Source organism: Myotis myotis, unplaced genomic scaffold (genome assembly GCF_014108235.1).
Source record: "Myotis myotis isolate mMyoMyo1 unplaced genomic scaffold, mMyoMyo1.p scaffold_m19_p_5, whole genome shotgun sequence".
NCBI classification, from domain to species: domain Eukaryota; kingdom Metazoa; phylum Chordata; class Mammalia; order Chiroptera; family Vespertilionidae; genus Myotis; species Myotis myotis.
Genome location: NW_023416357.1, coordinates 6,633,069 through 6,647,334, shown reverse-complemented (window position 1 = coordinate 6,647,334; position 14,266 = coordinate 6,633,069). Strand labels below are relative to the sequence as shown.

The 14,266-nt window shown below is 49.1% G+C and overlaps 1 long non-coding RNA gene across 3 annotated transcripts; it reads right to left on the bottom strand.

Moving 5' to 3' along the window:
• Positions 1-384: 384 nt before the first annotated feature.
• Positions 385-12,726, bottom strand: LOC118656902. Of its 3 annotated transcripts, none has more exons than XR_004967758.1 (6): positions 12,673-12,726; positions 9,057-9,176; positions 7,094-8,956; positions 2,907-4,385; positions 1,911-2,103; positions 385-1,267 (listed from the first exon to the last, which is right to left on the bottom strand). It is a non-coding gene; the product is annotated as an uncharacterized LOC118656902 (long non-coding RNA). The 3 variants fall into 3 exon arrangements; XR_004967757.1 differs by having other exon boundaries at positions 385-2,103; positions 2,907-3,001; positions 3,234-4,385; XR_004967756.1 differs by having other exon boundaries at positions 385-2,103.
• Between the last annotated feature and the right edge of the window lie 1,540 nt (positions 12,727-14,266).

Below are 14,266 nucleotides of genomic sequence, written 5' to 3'. Positions count from 1 at the left end.
AGGGATCGAGGGAGTGTGCCAGGCCCCGCGGCTAGAATGCCATTAAAAGTGTGCATGCCAGGCCGGCTGGCTCCCGCTCAGGACGATCTGCCAGTGCTCCCTCTGACAATGTTTAGCATGAAATAAAAAGTATGGCTTTCAGATGAGACCACGAGGAAGATTCTTGCGCAAATATGGCCAAAGCCTCTCTGCAGAATGCTGGCGAGGCTGGGATTCCACCGCCTCCAGCCCTCTTTTTCCGTCTGGCCCTTCCCAGCCCTGCGCCGAGGTCAAGCAGCACTCCCCTGCCCCCACCGTCCCCCTCCCTCACCTCCATCCCCAGCTCTACTCACTGCTGCCACAGCAATCTTTCTCATCCTCCCCACCCCCTCAGATCCCCTCTACCATCCTGACCCCAGGCAGATCCCTCACACTGCCCATCAGAGCCTCCACAGTTTGTTTCAAACAAATCTTTTCTCTCGTTCTCTTTTTGTCCCCCAAATCTTTCCTGTTAACCCAACCTCTGCCCTCAGTCGCTAGGGATGACCTACAGAACCTCAAAGAACACAATGCGGTTTTTGTACCTCCCACGGCTGACCCTGGCCCAAGCTTGTCTCTCTGTGGGGAATGAGGCGCCTTGTCTCAGGAGCGCTCCGCGTCCTCCCCAGTTGGTACCCATCCCTCTTCACTGTGGTCCTGCAGCCAGCCGTGCTCCTTGGCTGGGGATCTGGCGCTTTGCCTGTGGTGATCACACACTGGTCTGTGTGTTCTGAGGGGTGCAGGGGCCCTTGAGTGCAGGGCCATGTCTGGCTCCTCTGAATCCTGGAGAGCCCCAAGAAGTGCCTTCACCTGTAGCAGATGCTCAAAAAGCAGCTGTATCTGCCAGGACTTTGGGTTCCAAGTAACAGAAACTCAACTTCAGTGGCTGTACACAATGAAAGAGAATTGATTGTCTCAAATCCTGGGGTAGGCTGGCTTCTGGAAAAGCCAGATCCAGGACAAGAAGCTCTAAGCCAGTGGTTCTCAATCTTCCTAATGCCACGACCCTTTAATACAGTTCCTCATGTTGTGGCGACCCCCAACCATAAAATTATTTTCGTGGCTACTTCATACCTGTAATTTTGCTACTGTTATGAATTGTAATGTAAATATCTGATAGGCAGGATGTATTTTCATTGTTCGCGACCCACAGGTTGAGAACTGCTGCTAAGCGAAAGGAGCATCCGCAGTCTTTAGGGAGGAGCATCTGGATGTATCTGAGTTGCTGATTGGGCTGGAATGCCGGTTGCTGGGGAGAGAATGACATGACCTGAGGTTCGAGATACAGACAGACCCAGATCCTGCGGGGTCTTGTAGGTCAAGGTGAGAAATCTGGGCTTCACCCTAAGAGCGCAGAGATGCCCTGGAAAGTTTTAAGCTAAAGGATATGTCCCAAGTGACTGTCCAGAAAGACCACTGTGGAAGCCACACGCCTATGGCACAGAGGGGTAGAGGCGTGAGTGCAGTGACACCAGTCAACAGACAAGGGTCGTGGTCCAAGGCGAGAGAGGACAGTGGCTGGGGCCGGACGGTGGCCGTGGAGAGAGAGAAACGTGGGAGGAGTTGAGAGATACTTAAGACGTGGACCGTTTAGGATGTGGTCACTGACTGGGTGTGAAAGGGGACAGAGAGGGGCCAGACATTTTATCTCCTGGGGTTGCTGGTACGATGAGCCCCAATTTCCAGACGAACGAAGGAAGTCTCCAAGAGGCTCGGGGACTTGTCGAGATTGGAGAGCTAGAGCAGGGACTTCCCAGAACTCTCAGCTCTTATGTCACAATTATCTCAAGCACGTAAAGGCACTTGTCCCGAGAGCTCATCCCAAGTGCTATCTCACTCCAGGGAGAGCTCGGTGACAGTCTGATTTCATCCCCGCGGAATCCCAAACGCACCAGCGAAGGCCACCTGATGAGAAGGGGCTGGTGCGAGTGACATCATGGCCAAATACAGTCGCTCTTCCAGGGCGCGCCGCGGACGCCTTACACCATCACCTAATTATAGTCACGAGGAAGCGGCACAATAGCAACTGTGCGGAAGCCAGCGCGGACCGGCCCAGGCCTCGGGCCTTTGAATCTGAGCCGATATCTGGAAGATAATGTAGAAGGAGCTTAATGAGGTCATAAATCTTCCGTGTCCCCAAGCGAGGCCTGTCCAGTGTGTGAAACTCCGGAACCAGCAGTGAAAAGCATGCCTGACCCTGGAGGCTTCTCCCCTCACGCCCCAAAGAGCGGGGACAGAGAGGTCACGCAGTTCACGGGACAGGTGCGCCCCACCCGTGGGGAGGCGCTCACACCTGCCCTCTACCTGCCGCCCCACGTGGGCTGGCCAGGAGAATGCTGCTTTCTTTCCTGGTATTCTGGTCTTCATGACTGTGGTTAAAGAACGTCCCCAACGCCCCCTAATTGCAAGGGGCCGAGTGTGGAAACCGAATCTCTGGGAGCACGGGTCATCTGCCCTCCCGGCGATGCGGGGACCTGGAGCCCCTCGCACGGAGCTAGGTCATGGTGAGAACTCACCACACCAACGCGAGGAATTCCAACAGTGGCAACAGGGTACGTGCAAAATCCAAAATGGGGTATCGCTGACCATCGCTGACATGAATGGTACGCTCTGATGTGCCCGGCACGTCTGAGGCTGGCGTGGAGAGTCACACACCTATCTGGGACCACACACTCTCCAGGCTCGGAAGCCACTCAGCGACAACAGTTTTACGGTCGTGTTTCCTCCCTCTGCTCCCCGGACCCCTCATTCCTGCGCACCTTCCCCGGGGACCTCGCGGCCTTGCTGGGCTCTGGGTCCGGAAAGCAGCGAGGTGGTGGGAAGGCCCGCGGCACTGGCACCGCCGCTTCCAGCCCAGCCGGGATGCTGCCTCCTGCAGCGGCACTCACCGAACTGACTGGGTTTGTGTCGGACACGGGGCCGGGTCCTGGCTGTACACGGGAGTAGAGGGTCTGGTCAAGGGCACCCCGTGGTTCCCGTTCTCCTGGGGAGAGAGGCCGTTAGGATGCGATGGAAGCAGGACAGCAGTGCCCCCTTAGCCGTGGTTTGCCTTCCACTCTCAATGACTTGCAGTCAACCTGGGTCCAAAATTATTAAATGGAAAATTCCAGAGGAAAACAATTCGTGTTTTAAATTTCACGCTGTTCTGAGGAGCGGGATGAAACCTGGTGCCGTCCTGCTCTGCCCCCCCCCCTCCCACCTGGGACATAACTCACGCCTTTGTCCAGCGTCCCCACGACGCATATGCTCCTGCCCATTAGTCACTGAGTAGCCGTCTGGGGTCGCAGTCTCGTGTCCAAGTCACCCTTCTTTTCCTTACTAATGGCTCCAGAGCACCGGAGCAGAGATGCTGGCAATTCGGGGAGGCCCCAGAGGCCGTAAGGCCTCCTGCAGGGGAGAAGGTGTGTGTGTAGGGAAAAGCATTGGCTGTATAGGGTCCGGCACTGTCTGTGGTTTCAGGCGTCCACCCTGGGTCTTGGGACATGTCCCCTTGGATGAGGGGAGAGGCTGTGAATCCCACCTGTGCAGGGAAGGGAGGGGAGTTTGCAAAGAGCCTGCCTTCCTCCTTCCACCCTCTCAGGAAACCCAGCGGGAGGAGCCAACATGTGTGGGGAGAAAGGGGTGCATCTGGGTGATCGTGAGGAGGAAGAGCCATGGACCAATGGGCAGGGCACCCACTGAGCCCCACACCGATGCAGTCCCACTGAGCTCCCTTTTGGACGGAGCAGGGCAGAGGTGATGCGGGCCCTAGCGGCTGCCCCGGCCAGCCGGGGTGTATCACTTTCCTTCACCCTATCCTTAGCTCCTGCCACCAGAAGTGTTCTCCAGATGGGAGGACTGGCACTCCGCTCCCATCCCTGTGTAATCACTAGCTCACCTGGAGACAAGCTCCGATTCCCCGCCTGCCCTCACCCTCTGGCTTACAGCGCGGCACGGAGGAGCCGTGGCGGCTGCCTTGCCTGTTTCCAACAAAATCAACAGGTGTCTCCCTGGAGGCACAGCCACCTGCTGGAGGGGATGCCACAGGTCCCTCTCAGGTCAGCCGCCAGGTCTCACCCAGACGGGCGGTTTGTGAAGGAGAGGCAGACAGGCTGGTGGCAGAAAGCACAGACAGATGTCACACTATGATGCATTACTAGTGTTAGGATTGTTTTAGCTGTACTGCTACCTGACACCGACTACAAAGGATTTAAACATGTCTCTGGAATAAAACTCAATGTTAAAAAAAATCCCATTATCTTAACTTGTGGGGACTGCAAAGATAAAAACCCTTTCCCGTCTCCCTCAGTTATAAAAAGCACATTCAGCACCACGCTGCAGAAATGGAAGCAGTTCTGAAAAGAACACACTTTACTTCTAACTTATTTCTAATTTGATTTGACATTAAACAAATTTTTTAAAAATATGTTTTCATTGATTTTCAGAGAGAGAGGAAGGGAGGAGAGAGAGAGAGAGAGAGAGAGAGAGAGAGAGAGAGAGAGAGAGACACTGATGAGAGAGAAACATCGATCCGTTGCCTCCTGCTGCCCCCACTGGGGGCCCAGCCAGCAGCCCAGCAGCCTTGCCGCCAAGGTCACGAAGGTGCCGCGTGTCCTGGATTTTCTCTGGTTCCCATCAGACGGAACTGAACCTGCACACTGTCTTGGAGCACGTCCATGACCTCCTTGTCAGAGTCTCTCGGGACCCCCGGGGCCCCTGGGGCTAATGCAGTGCCTGGGCTCTGCCCCAAGGACAGACATGACGGGGTGGGCCTGGGGCCTGGCGTTTCTAATCATTATCCCAGGGACGCTGACGCAGTCTAATGTTCTAGAATCGGTTTCTCCTGACACTGGATCGCCCTTTTATGTTGAGACTGTACACGGGAAGCCTGAATCCACAGCGGTCTCTACCCAGAGAGCCTCCCTCCAGGCGACATTCCTTCAGCGATTGGTAAGACACCGCAAGCTGTCAGCGGGGCGGCCCGGAGAAGGGCGGCATTGATGGCATTTGGATTTCAGGAGGGAGCAGGGTCCAGTTCCCCCTTTCCAAAGAATGATGGCTTCAGCAAGTGGCTGAGCCAGAGGTTAGCAATGCAGCTGCGGCCACACTCACATCCTCCCTGGACAGACGCTGCCCGTGGGCATGACTTACACCCCAGGCACGGCTCTGACTTCTGTGGGCTCTCTGGTCTGACATTTCCTAAGACCAGATCACTTTTCCTCTCTGGGGGTTAACAGGATGTTTATGAACACTGCCCATAACACGCTCCCGTGGGGGGACACAGACTCTCCATGCCAGGGTTTAGCCACACCTGCTGGTTTAAGTCCCCGTCCCTCGGTTTCTTTAGAAACAAAACAGAAACTCTTTCTCTGCCCTGCCTCTAAGGGGCATGGCCAGGAGGAAAACTCGGGCTTTGCAGAAACCTCGATCCACCCTCACACACCCCCGTGCGAACATGCCCTGGGATTTGCAGCCTCGTCGGAAAATCAAAATGGATTCCACCTGCCGCAGCTCACACACTGGGCCTTGCCAAGCAGCAGAGCCGAGGGGCAGAACCAACGGGAAGCCAGCTGCCCCTTCTAATCCTACGCAAGGCCTTCCGGTGTGTCATTCAGCTCCTTCCTCACATTCAGGCCCATCAGCCTGTTCCTCCCACTCAGTGCCTGAGCCCGTGGGGCCACGGCCCACATGGCTGAGCCCCGGAGCCTTTGTATGCTGCCTTCAAGGCCAGGGGCTGTGTGCCCTCTTCCCTTCCTCCTTTCAGAGCAGCCTTGAAATTGTTGGTGGCTTTAAAAATTATTTTTTTAAAAAGCAGAGATTGAGAGAAAAAGGGAAAGATATCAGGGAGACCAAAGATCAAGAGTGACCAACACTCAAAATCTAGTCTTTCAGCCCTAGCCAGTTTGGCTTGGGGGATAAGAGCATCAGCCTGCAGACTGAAGGGTCCTAGGTTCGATTCCGGTCAAGGGTGCATGTCTGGGTTGCGGACTTGGTCCCCAGTGGGGGGAGTGCAGGAGGCAGCCATTCAATGATTCTCTCATCATTGATGTTTCTATCTCTCTCTCCCTCTTCCTTCCTCTCTAAAATCAATAAAAATATATTTTTTAAAAGAATAGTACAAAAAAAATCTAGTCTTTCATTTATGGATTCCCAATGTCTTTATTTTTACTTATTTAGACTGGGGATCAAACCTGCAACCCAGGCATGCGCCCTAACCAGAAACCAAACCTGCAACCTCCAGTGCACAGGACAATGTTCAACCAATTGAGCCACTGCAGCCGGGTTCCATTGGCTTTTTTTTTTTTTTTTTTTTTTTTTAAAGAACCATCTGAATTGTAAGCACAAGCCTCACATTAACGAAAAGACTCCCATATGACTAATTACGGCTGAGGAAGTTGGCAAGATAACATGGAGAGAGTGATTTTGGTCCATAGAAAGACAGAATCCAGGCCCACCTCTGAAAGCCACTCCAAGGCCGACCAGAGGCAAACCAGGCTGAGGGAAGGTTAGTCTAGAATTGTGGGGAAACCCATTTTACTTAGGCCAAATCTATGTCGCAATAGAGCGACTGATGTATTCTTTATGGTATACTGGCCCTTCGTATAACCATAACTGTCACTTACTGAGCATTTAGTGTTGTCTTGGCCACTAGTTAAGTCTTTTTCTTATACTAATGATCTCATTTACTCTTGACAACAACCCATGAGTGAAATATTAATTTCTCAGTTTTGTAAATGGGGACACTGAGACTTAAAGAAGTGAAATAACCTTGCCCAAGGTCACACAGTACATGGCACCGCTGGGACTCCTTCCAATCAATGACCCCCAAGGAGAGTGGAGCTGAGGAAACCCAGGCTGTTATCCAAGATCCTTATTACAGTCCCAGCCCTGCCATTAACTAACAGTGTGCCCTGTCACAGGTGGCTGCCCCTCAGGGCTCCATTTGCTCAAACATAGGGTCCAGAGGGGAGGGTCTCTAATGTCCCTTCCGAGCCCACCAATCTCTAATTACAGCTTCGCTCTTCCCATTATTCTGGCCGCCTTCTACACCTTCTCTGGGTTTTATGGCACACGATTGGTCTTAACGATAACTGACCTCCTTGGACTCCCAATACAACACTGTTCTTATGGGTCAAATACAGTCCGCTTGATAAGTGTCTGCTTTGCCACAGGCCACAGCGTCCAGGCACACGGAGGCAAAGGTGTGGGACAGCTTGCCCACACCTTCAGAGATAAAAGCAGTGACATCTCCATGTGCTGTTCTGTCTTCCCATTGTTTACACTCCTGTGACCCTCAGAGAAGGGGAAACGTGGAAACACACAAATTAAAAGAATAACACTCATTGCTTCGGACTGTTCATATGACAAAGGTCCTGGAAGATGCAAGTGAATCCAAGCACACAGCTGGCCCAGAGCCCACATTGTCTGGCAGAAGAGACAGTCCCCCCGTGGGGTCCAGCAAGCCTTGGAGCTGGATGGAATAAAGCCCATGGCCACTGGGGTGGATCCACAGGAGACTCAGGGCCACAGTCTAGTCTAGTCTTAAACTTGCAGGTGGGGCCACAACTGCTAGAGGGCATTGAGCAGGCAGGGGCTGGATCTCAAAAACAGGGTTGCACATCTTTGAGGTGAGAAATAAATCCGCCACGTGGTCTTCAGGACCTTCTTGTTGCAGATCAAATACACACACTCCCTGACACAGCATTTCCAGGAGTCTCTGAAAAGCCTGCTACCCTGCGAGGGTGCCTGGGAAGGAGAAGCTGTGATAAGAACATCGGCGTCGCATTCCGTTGTTTGCAAAGGGCTTTCGCACTCATGACATCCCCCAAGTCGCCGAGGCTCTGAAGAGCTCATGGAATTGCCCGATCTGGGGCTGGAACCCAGGTCTCCTGGCTTCAGAGCTTTTCTCGATGCTATGTATCTCTGAATAATAGAAAATTTCCCCCGCAAGGAAAAATACCTTATTATTTTTAAAACAAAATAAAGGGAAGAAAAAAGTCTCTGTTCTTTGGAGGCAGATGGCTGCTGGCCATTTGTCACGGTTGACTCACTGTGTTTCACAAACAAGAGGCAGCGGAGTCAAAGGAAAGACCACACGGCACCCAATGAAGTGAACACGATACTTTTAAATGCTGGGGAGAAAGAGGGCAAAGAAGAAAAAAGCACTATCAAAATAGCCTATGAGAAATGCAGAGGACAACTTTCCCATTTTTCTAAATTTGGATAGGTTTCGATGCTGTCACCACCGGCACCAGGAGGGTCACTGGGTCCACATGGCCAACAGCGAGGCCAGCAGGAGGTAGACCAGGGTCCCAGCTGGGTCCGTGAGAAGCTGAATCAACCAGGCCAGAGTCCACCTAAGAAAACCTTAACCAAAGCCCGAGTAACTTCCCCAGTAGGCAGAACCTCTCAACTCACAGAATCAAATTCTCCCTGTGGGCAGTATCCTATGGTTCTTATTTATGGGGCTGATATGAATTTGGGCTTGTTTTCTAAGAATATGTTTTTCGTGAACATTCCCTGAGATACCAGTAATAAATAACTACAAGAGCCAACAACTATATTAACATTTCATGGCTTTTAAAGTTTTTCCTCTCTCTCTCTCTCTTTTATTCTCAATCTCTCTCTTTCTGTCTCTCTCTCATCACATCCATCTGGATGTAGGTTGGGTGATTAATATTGTCCCCATTCTACTGATGAAGAAACTGAGGCTCACAGTTCATATGACTTCTCTAAACTCACACAATTAGTAAATAGCAAAGGATAAACATAAACCCAAAACGTCTGACTTCATATTTCATGCTGCTTCCAAGATACCAGCCATAGCAATGAGTAAGCTCCTTGATTAATGCAGTAAGCACCCTTCCATCATATGTTTATCTTTTGCCATGGTTGATCAAATTCAGAGATCTGAGGAGTAGCACCAGACATCTGGTCACGCCAGCTCTGCCAGGCAGACCTGAGGGGAGAGTCCAGTTGTCAGCCACCACACTTGAAAGTGACCTTCACAAGTCAGCCAGAGGTGTCTCAGAATAAAACAAGTGGTGAGGAAAACTTACCTGTGGGATTCCAACCTCATGGATACATTAGACTAGGAGGCTGCAATGCTGGACATCCGTCTGTCCCGAGTTTGGGGGTTAAGACCAACCAGCTCAGGGAACCACGTACAACCAAGTCAACTGAGGGGAAAATGAAAAAGGGACAGCAACTGTGCTGACTCAATTGAAAGGAAGACTATTGCAATTATGTCCTTTAGCTATGATCTCTGAGCTTGTCCCAAGTGGTTCCTGACAGTCTGTCCATCCTGTAGAATAAAATCTATCCCCTCATGCCATCAAGAAAAGGCAAGTGACCTCACTGTCTTAAGACAAATCTTAATGAGTCCACCCTAGATACTCAAAGTATAAGCTGTATTATCTGTCTATTGCTGTGTAACAGATTACCCCAAAACTTAGTGGCTTAAAATAACAACCATAGTAAGTCAAGTCCATACTGACTGTTGAGGCCTGGGGTGGGGAGGGAGAAGAGAACAGGATTCTAAATTTCGATGCTGGATCTTGAAAGTCTTCTTGTGGATTTATTCTTATCCTGAGCCCTTAATGAACTGTGATATGCAGCCATGTGAAGCCCGCATCTGTATCCAAGAGTTCCCAGGACTCCCTCACAAATCACCACACACTGGGGAGCTTAAACAACAGAAATTTAGTCTCTCCATATTCTGGAGGCTAGAAGTCTGCAACCAGGGGGTGAACAAGGCCATGCTCCCCCTGCAGGCTCTTGGGAAAAATCCTTCCTTGCCTCTCGTAGCCTCTGGTAGTTGTCAACAATCCTTGGAGGTCCTTGACTTAGAAGCTTCATCACTCCAATATCTGCTTCCATCGCCACCTGGTCTTTCTCCCTCGGTGTGTGTGTCTCTCTAGGTCTTCACATGACCTTCTTATGAGGAGGCCAGCCATTGGCCTTAGAGCCCACCCTACTCCACTATGACTTCATCATAATTTAACTAATTACATGTACAAAAGTTCAAATACGATCACATTCTGAGGTTCTGAGTGGGCAGGAATTTTGAGGGGCTACTACTCAACCCAGCATACCAGGAATATTTCCCGAAATCATCTCTGTCCTCTCCAGTTGCGCATCCACTGATAAGGTAACTAAAAGATTATAACGAGTCTATTAACAAAGCAAATACGAATCATTCTTTTTGCTCCTCCATAATTCCATTTTGGTAACCAATTCTAAGAGAATGGTTAGTATAGGAGTTACTTCTATACTGAGTAGTCTCTAAAATTATATGAAGCTTCTAATAATGTAGAAAATTTACATGTTTATGTAACAAGTGAAAAATATACAATTTTAATAGATATAATTGTTTTAAAAAGAACAGTAAACAAATCTCAAAATCACACATTAAAAAAAAATTGGGAAGTAAAGTATTAGTACTGTCTGCATATGGATGAATGAATGATTTCTTTTTGTCTTTTAGGTTGTTCCAATGATATATTTCACATAACAAACAACGCAACTTCTTACAATGGCAATGATCATTTCTTTTTCTCAGTAATCTGCAATTTGGGCAGGGCTCAGTAGGGGTTGGCTCATCTCTGCTTCATGCCACAGCAGCTGATGTGACTCAACTAGCCCCGAAGAATCTGCTTTCCCCGGTAGCTCAGTAACATGCTGGTGCCGGCTGTTAGCTGGGAGTTCAGTTGGGGTTGCTGGCCAGGGGCCTCAGTTCTCCTCCAGGTAGACCTCTCCATGGGGCTACTTGGGCTTCCTACCAGACCAGTGTTCCGAGAGAAAGGAAGTAGAACCTGCAAGTTTCGTAATGCTTGGCCTGGTAACGAGCACAGCACTGGGCATGCTATCACAGAGCCTGCTCAGATTCAAGGGAGAGGATCCTCTTATGTCAAAGAACCTTGGCCATCTTTAATCTACCATGAGAAGTCAACATTTTCCACATTTTCTTTTTTTTTTTTTTTTAAATTAAATCTTTATTGTTCAGATTATTACATTTGTTCCTCTTTTTTTCCCCCCATAACTCCCCTCCTTCCAGTTCCCACCCCACCCTCCGCCCTCACTCCCCACCCACTGTCCTCATCCATAGGTGCACGATTTTTGTCCAGTCTCTTCCCGCATCTCCCACACCCCTTTCCCCCCCAGGAATAGTCAGTCCATTCCCTTTCTATGTCCCTGATTCTATTCAACAGTTCATTCTGTTCATCAGATTATTTATTCACTTGATTCTTAGATTCACTTGTTGATAGATGCATATTTGTTGTTCATAATTTGTATCTTTACCTTTTTCTTCCTCTTCCTCTTCTTAAAGGATACCTTTCAGCATTTCATATAATCCTGGTTTGGTGGTGATGAACTCCTTTAGCTTTTCCTTATCTGTGAAGCTCTTTATCTGACCTTCAATTCTGAATGATAGCTTTGCTGGATAAAGTAATCTTGGTTGTAGGTTCTTGGTATTCATCACTTTGAATATTTCTTGCCACTCCCTTCTGGCCTGCAAAGTTTCTGTTGAGAAATCAGCTGACAGTCGTATGGGTATTCCCTTGTAGGTAACTGAGTTTCTTTCTCTTGCTGTTTTTAAGATTCTCTCTTTATCTTTTGCTCTTGGCATTTTAATTATGATGTGTCTTGGTGTGGTCCTCTTTGGATTCCTTTTGTTTGGGGTTCTCCGCGCTTCTTGGACCTGTAAGTCCATTTCTTTCACCAGGTGGGGGAAGTTTTCTGTCATTATTTCTTCAAATAGGTTTTCAATATCTTGCTCTCTCTCATCTTCTGGCACCCCTATAATTCTGATGTTGGTACGCTTGAAGCTGTCCCAGAGGCTCCTTACACTATCCTCGCATTTTTGGATTCTTTTTTCATTTTGCTTTTCCGGTTGGGTGTTTTTTGCTTCCTCGCATTTCAAATCATTGACTTGATTCTTGCGCTCCTCTGGTCTGCTGTCGGGAGTCTGTATAATATTCGTTATTTCAGTCCGTGTATGCTTAATTTCTAGTTGGTTCCCCAATATAAGATCGAGGGTCTCATTAGTTTTCTTGTAGATCTCATTAAGTTTATCGGCGGCTTCTAAACAGTTCTTGAGAGACCTTAAAAGTGTGGTTCTGAACTCTATATCTTCCATTGACAATTTTGTCCTGTTTCTTTGTCTCCGCATTTTGTTATGCTTCCTTGGTGCACCCCCTAGTGGTCTTTGTTCACAGTCTTATAGTTAAATCTTGATTGTTGTAGCTAATTCCAGGGAGGGTTTGACCTCCAGGCCAAGTGGCTATGAGAATCAGCTGTGTCAGCAGTGAGAGAACTTCTGTCCTCTAGGGAGGTGCTAATCTAGCCTTTGCCTGAGGCTATCTGGCAAATGCCTGTGTGCAGGGCTTGGGCGGGGCGGGTCACACAGGATCAACAGGGTGGGCCGGAGAGAGCAGTTATGGCGGCTCTCAGTCCTGTCCCCAGGGGCTCTGCCTCTCTGAGTCCCAGCACCCGCTGCAAAGCTCGGAGAGAAAGCTGCACTCGCTCTGACCGAAGCCAGACAGTCCCACCTCTCCCGTTTGAGTCTGGGTCCCTAAAGACTCGCCCGGATCTGGAGCTCAGAGTCTGCGACTCCCTCCCGATTGAAAACGCCAACTGTGCCCTCTGCCGCCAGCCCGCTCGCGCACTCCGCACCTCAGAATTTGACTTCAGCACTGCGCCTCCTCTGAGTGTCCGTATGAGTTTCTCTTTCTTCCTAGTTGTAGGACTTCCACTCAGCCAGCGTTCCTGTGGTTCTGGGTGATGTCCCTTCCGTTTTTTGGTTTCACTTTTGAAGTAGTTGTTCAAAGCAGCAAACTCCGGCGTTAACCTATGCCGCCATCTTGGTTCCTCCACATTTTCTTTAATGACTATTATTACAAATGGGGCCATGTGAAATACCTTTAAAATACTTTCAATTAAAATTTTTAAAACACCAATATAAACTCTGTTAATCCATAAAACTACTTCAAATAGCAAATTTTTCTTCTCTTTGCCCTCAAAGCTCCTTCTCCACCTACATACCTCTACACACACACACACACACACACACACACACACAATCTCTTATATTTGGGCACTTTGCTCCTGGCCTGGTCTACTCTCAGTTTTCTGGTGAGGATATCAAGGAAAAATGAGAATACTGGTCATGGTGATTTGTGGCACACCCCACTACAGACACTTTTCAAAAGGTGTCTGTTAACAATGCTCCATTTCCTGATCTCCTCATGTACAAGAAGACTGATAAATGAGTGAAGCTTACCACCTCTCAAGGGCTACTGACCAGCTGTGCGTGTACATCTAAGCATCTGAGCAGGCAGCTGGTTGCCTTCCCTCTCTCCTACCACACCTAACTCAGTGGTTATTAACACTAAAGGGCTACACTTGCCTGATATGGTCGTATTGATTCTGAAAAGCTTTTCTCTAATCAGCACGTCTCATTTTGCTCTTAGATTACCTAAACAAGGGCCCATCTTAGGATGCTGCCTACATGGAATCATGAAGCCAACCTCTGCTTTTTGATGGAACAGAAAGCTATTAACCTTTCAAAGGATAAATATTAAGGTCTGACTACAAAACAATAAGATTAACTGCCTAAGATGAAATGGAAACCAGTGTGTCAGAGGTTTCCATAGCTTGTTCTGTTTGTGTGTGTGTGTGTGTGTGTGTGTGTGTGTGTGTGAGAGAGAGAGAGAGAGAGAGAGAGAGAAAGAGAGAGAGAGAGAGAGAGAGAGAGAGAGAGAGAGAGAGAGAGAGAGTTTTGCCTTGGTTTTCAAGTCCGAATGGCCCAATTCTATACAATCTTCTTGGGAGATGCTAGGCCTGCTAACAATACCCAGTACCCCAAAATGTTAACGAATGCTATGGATCCTCTCTACAGAAAATGTATGTGTACATGAGCATAAGCAAAGTATGCTGCATACTTTGGGGGCTTCAGAGACAACCTCTGAGGTTAAGAACCTCCCACATTAGAGAGAGCTCGGATCTTTGGTGACTTGGGACAGGAGGTGAGTGCCTGAAGATGTCATGGTGGCTTAGGTCCTATGGTACCATGTCAGAAACACACACAACTGTCTACAATCCTGTTTCTTCCCTGAGCCATCACAACAGTGATGTGACTAAATCCCAACAGAGAAAGGCAAAGCGGCCTGGGTATAGACCAACCTTCAGTACTAGTGATCCTCCTGCCCACATACGAGGCAGGAATACTTCCATACCTGATGCTCTTTATCCTTTCCTCCCCCTCCTC